Source organism: Chinchilla lanigera, unplaced genomic scaffold, assembly GCF_000276665.1.
Source record: "Chinchilla lanigera isolate Chin_1 unplaced genomic scaffold, ChiLan1.0 scaffold00015, whole genome shotgun sequence".
Lineage (NCBI taxonomy): Eukaryota > Metazoa > Chordata > Mammalia > Rodentia > Chinchillidae > Chinchilla > Chinchilla lanigera.
This window is the reverse complement of record NW_004955416.1, coordinates 1,721,955-1,727,954: the sequence shown is the minus strand read 5'-3', so window position 1 is coordinate 1,727,954 and position 6,000 is coordinate 1,721,955. Positions and strand designations below refer to the sequence as shown.

At 35.1% G+C, this 6,000-nt stretch overlaps 1 protein-coding gene across 6 annotated transcripts in view; it reads right to left on the bottom strand.

The window, feature by feature from the left end:
- The window catches only part of Fmn1 (formin 1), a 408,229-nt gene that overhangs the window by 46,071 nt on the left and 356,158 nt on the right, over nucleotides 1-6,000 (bottom strand). The window lies entirely within an intron of this gene.

Here is a 6,000-nt window from a genome sequence, read left to right as displayed (position 1 = left end):
CATGAGTTCGGTTCCCGGTACCGGAGAAAAACCAAAAAAAAAATTAAAAAATAAAAATAAAAATAAAATAAAATAAAATATTAGAAGGTAATATACCAAATATTACACGTGCTACTTCTGCCTACCCACTTGAGATGGTTTCTGTTTTCCACGTTTCCAATGGCTCTTTGATGAAAAAGCCTCATTTAGTACAACCAGAAAAAGCAACAGATGCTGTTTGGATGCAGCTGCACTGCACATTGCGAGTGACTTTCCTAAGGTCACACAGTTAATATGGGGGCAAAATAGAGCAAACTTATTCCTTGGTCCATTGCAGATTTCACTACATCACACTGGTATTCTTCACACGTTCCTGCTTAAAACTATAAAACTGTCATGTCATTATAAATGAGACAAGAGAAATGTAGGTCATAACTGAAAAATAAGCATTTGCACAAGTTAAATTTACATGGAGAGTCTCCTACACTGAAGCCCTTTATATCTTATACATGGACACAAATGTGAAATTCTATAATCTCTATAAAGCAACCATTCCACATATTTTTACGAATTGCCCAGAAATATATCCAGTATAAAGAATAGTCTTAATCACATTATAAAGAATAAACCATCTAAAACGCTGTTTTGCATAGTCAGCGATATTAATAGCTTACAATTGATCTTCATCTAAAACTAAGAGGAAAAAAATGCCAGACTCACACATGAGATAAAATCTAACATGTCACTCATAACTTTCTAAAGGAGATTTCTTTACCTAAGTTTATTTACACCAAACCTCTGACTATTTTGTAGTTTAAGGCATTTGTTCAATGGAAAACACTACCTCTAGAAAAACAACCGTTTAGACGTTCAGTCATAAAAGCGAGTGGACCACCAGAAGGCCTTGCAAGTAATCATGCAGCAACCTCAACTGTCTGTAAACCAGTTTTTTAATGGAACTCTGATAAAAGCTAAGTATACTCAGGAAACTAATTCACTGAAACAAAAATATGTCTGAATTCCCCCATACCTCCTATTATTTTGAACATCAAAATGCACTTTAATCTACTTTTTCTGCAGTCAAGAATTTCTTGTAGTAGGGAATTTAAATGGGTCCACTAGCAATAGTATCCATGAATTATATAACTTCAATAACTGTGATGTTACCAACTATCTAGGTGCCATGAAGGTCAGCAGCAATCTGCTTCTTGGGTAGTATTTCTTTTTTTCTTTTTTTTTTGTTTGCAGACTGGGCCTCACTATGTAGTTCAGGCTGGCCTTGAACTTGCTGTGTAGCCCAGGCTGGCCTCAAACTCATGGTGATCCTCCTGCCTCACCCTCCCGAGTGCTGGGGTTACAGGCATACACCATCATGGCCAGCTGGGTAATATTTCTAACAAAAGAAATACTTGGGAAAACTGGGGTTCTCAAAGAAGATGATGCAGCAGATATTTTTCACATTAAAACACATTTAATTTGTTCCACTAATAGAATATAAGTAGAAGGACCATTAGCACAATTGATCGTTATCAGAGTCAGTAAAAGGAAACAAAAGAACTAGGTTTGGTTTTCAAAGTGACTACACTAATTATACCTCTGCTCTGGTGAAAGTGCTGATAGTCAGTGTAACATAATTCCAGGAAGATTCTTCCAGAGTGATCTTTTCATAATATTTGGTAGCCTCTTGTGGAAAGCTTTTGTCGGTAAAAATATTAAATAAACACTTTACTATAGTAACAATTTAAAAATGGATTCAATAAGAATAAAATTTAAAGTGGGTCCTTTTTAGCAAATTTTTATATTTCCTCCAAATTTTAATGTGTAATAAATCTTCATTGTAGAATATTTGGACATTTGAGAAAAAAAATCACAATGATGCACAAGTCTTTCTTTAAATTCATTTTCACAAATGTAGATACGTATTTCATAATCACAGTCATTTGTGCTTTCTCTATAGTTAAAATCATACTGAATAGATAAGAGAATTTCCTGCTTTGCCTGTTTGAAAATTTTTACATTAGTACATGTTTGTAGTACATAATGATTAGATTTATCACAGAGAGTTTGTACATTTATATAACCTTCTCTTTTCTTTTTTTTTTTTTTTTTTTTTGTGGTACCATAACTAGAACTCAGGACCCTGTGCTTGCCAGGCAGGCTCTGTACCACTGAGCTACATCCCCGGCTAAATAACACTTCTTAATTTTTTGTTTATTTAGTCCTCTTTCTCTCCCACCCCTCCCTGCTTCTTCTAGATCTTATTCTTGTAAAACAAGATTTCCATTTTTTTTCAATTTTTAAGAATCCCTTTTCCCTTCCTTCCCTTGCCCCTCCTTCTGTCTCTTGTTCCCTTTCCCATTTGAAAAGATCTCCCTGCATCCATTACCTCTTTTATTTTGCACTTTATTTATATATTTTAGAATATTTTCCTTTTCCTTTCAACATGTCAAGGAAGAGACCAACTGTTAAGTGACTACTTTTACAATTAGCATATATTTAAGTTTATAAATATTGAAAACTTTGCCTTTGTTTTAAAGTGGGGATGTAACCTCAAATAAAGCAAAAATCTACAAACTCATGAAAGAGCATTTCAAAATAATTTTCCAACAGTATTTTTAAATGAGATCTTAAAAGACAAAAATGTATAACTACGAAGGATTATCAAAATATTATCAGATATTGAGTTTCCCTATATTCACGGAAACAAGTGTGACGCTTGTAAGTACATGACAAGCCATGTATACACATACACACACACACACACACACACACACAGAGGCCCTTTCTACAAAACAGGTCTCCCTTGAAATCTGAGAGAAATGAAAATGTCCCAATAGTGTATTAGGTAAACTCAAGTGCCACCATCTCCTTTGGGCAGAAGCCTGAAGGTAAATGTGCAAGTGGTATGGAGCTGATTCCAGAAAGGAAGCAAAAGTCAAAACCAAACAAAAACAAACAAAAGCAAAACTCCAAGAAAACCTCATGAAAATGAGGCTTGAAGGGTTTCACTGGTGAAAAAGCACAGCATGCCTCCTCCTGTGGGATGATAAGGATGATTTATGAACCTGAAGTCATTTCTTGAGATTGTGCTTCAGGGAGATTGGTTTCACATGATCTGTGAAACCAGGCAAGGCGAGCTGAGGAAGAACCCCACATGTTCAACTGAGGCTCACTCTACCTCATCACGGGGATGCCAGAGCCTAGAGCAGTAGGAGGAAAAGCTGTTGCTTTCTGATCCATGAAGCCCCCCACCCCCAATCTCATTAGGTGGACGCATGGCTCTCTTATTTTCTCTCTCCTTTTAAAAAGTATTACTACTAGTGCTGTGAGGGAGTAGAAACCCATTGTAAATGCGCAGCAGGATAGTAGCAAGGCTGAGATTAATTCCCCATGGATTTATATGGGTCGTTCTCACCCACGATGCCTTGTACGGTTTCAAAGGTGCTTACACTGCTGTTTTTATTGCTGGTCACTAACTTTATGCTGGCATATGGTGGTTGGCGCCATGACATGGAGCGAACATTTTATACCTGAATTAAAGTGGATATTTGACAGTTTCTGTCAGAAAGTTCAGAGCAAAGAATTTGTGGGACAAGATTTATTGCATATTTTATATGGGACACATCTGTTTCTTTGTTAGCTTTGTTCCCTCCCCTAAAAAAATTTAAAGAAGTTTCTAAAAGAAATATAATGATGGATAGGAAAAAAATCCAAAGCAGGAGAAAAATACAATCAAAAGTTGAATACTGATAACCTAACTTTAAAAAAAAAGGAAAAAAACCCCTCACTTCTCATTTTGAGGAGGAAAAATGACTCATAGTTATGTATAAAAGGTCAGTGAAACAATTTCCTATTATTGACAATCATTTTATGACTGGTTTAATGCTATTTATATAATGAAGTTAAAAATTTAAGTGCATTGCCTACTATTATCTAAATACCTTTAAAAGAACTGGAGAAAATAATCTGCCTTTGATGTACTTTTTCAAGATTTTCCATTCCAAATGGTGGACTAAAGAAGCCCAACCACATTGGTGTTAGACAAAAATGTATAGAGATTGCAAATCAATATGTACAAAGACAAAGGCAGATAACTTTTAACCTAAATCCATCAATGCAATGTGAAAGGTATAAGTAAACTTCACCCTCATTTAAAAGTTCTGCCAGGGCTGGGATTTAGCTCAGCGGCACAGCACCTTTCTGGCAAGCACAAGGTCCTGAGTTCGATTTCCGGTACCGGAAAAAATAAATAAATAAGTAAAAGTTCTTCCTGTTGTATCAAGTGAGCGTAGGAACAGAAATTCATGGTTACATAAACCCGGGGTTCAACCTGGGACCATACGTTAATGACCGGAATTATTTTTTAACTGCAAAAAGAGAGCCTTGAATTGTGAATATGTAAAGCTGAAATTAAAAGGTTCAGTGTTACAAATCCTGAAAAGTTAATTTTTAATGACTTTAGATGATATGATTTTCATTGTATAAACAAAGTGCGATTTGATAATTTTCTCTATTTTCTGTCTCCCCTAACACACACTTGGTAATTTCCCAAGACTTCACTACTGTTGGCAGTTTGTGATGTATCTGTCCAAAACATCTGAGTACCCCTGTCCAAACCTGTCAGATGTCTCACTTACACAGAAGTAATCTTGGTTGATAATCAAGTATGCACAATTTTTATTTGTTTAGGACTGTCAATAGTCCTTTGAAGTAGTAGTATCATTTTATAGTCCTAAGGGCCAATAATTATTATCATCAAACTGCTGAATTTTTGCAAATCATATAGATACTGGCACAAGTTCTTGGTTACATATGTTACAAGTGTCTTTTCTCATGATTTGCCTGTTTTGACTTTGTTTATAATGTCTACCATATATATGTATATATGTTCAATTTTGAAATAGTCAATAAATGCTTTCTTGAAGTCTTTTGCTTTTTATCAGTTTAAAGAAGGTCTTTCTTACTCTCAAGATCATACACATATAATGTTGCTTTTATTTTTGTTTTTTGTCTTTCTTTTTTCACATTTTGGTCATAATCATTTGGAATTGTATGAGGCCCACTCCCACACAGTTTTATTTCAAATTATGAAACTATGAATGTTGAAATATCTTTTCTACAAAGACAATCAAAAGTATGCAAATGGTGGGTACTTCTTTATTAGCACATGTCTGCGACCTTTAATGCCTACTTTCCATGTGGGTATTTGGTACAAGTCCATAACACATCTTAATTTCTTTTACATCCCTTTCCCTGCCCCTCTCTTCTCCTTTTCCTCCATCTCTTGGTCCACTTGCCATTTGCAAAAGATCTATCTCCTGCTTCGTCTTGGCCTCTCTTACACTGAAATGTGTCATTTCTTTCTCCTTCACATTGTCCTGGCTATCGCTTCCAGCTGTCTGGGTTAAACTGACCCACTTGTATTTATTTTGATTTGGTTGTATTTGGATTTATCCCCAGCACGTTTATTTTGCAACTGTCTTTGCTTCATTTTTCCTCACTGCTTGGGACATGATGAATTGAGTCTAAACTTCAACACCCATAGCAGCTGTGATTCTAAAGACACCTACAATAATTATATATCTACCCTCTAACCTGGAACAATACAAGGGTTGCCTGATTTTCCTTTATTTTCCCCCTGCAAAATTTTGTCACATCCCTGGCACAACCCATGTTGATACCACCTGAAATTTTTACTAGCGGATTACCAAAATTAAACGTTTACCATTAATACTAAAGCATTATTTTAGGAATTTCCTTGTTCAGTATACCTTTGGCTACTCTACTTTCTGGATTCATTTTCTTTTTAGAGACAATATTTGAATATTAATTCTCTGAGCTCTGTTTTTCTCAAAAGAATTTATTTTCCTCATTCACTTTAATGATAGTTTGGCTAAATATAGAATTCTTGGCTCAAAGATTTTCTCCTCAGAATTTAAAAATTATTCCTTCATTTTTTTACTCAGTGTTGTAGCTGATAAGTTTGCTATCTCTCAGAACTTTTCTAAGTCATTAATTTCT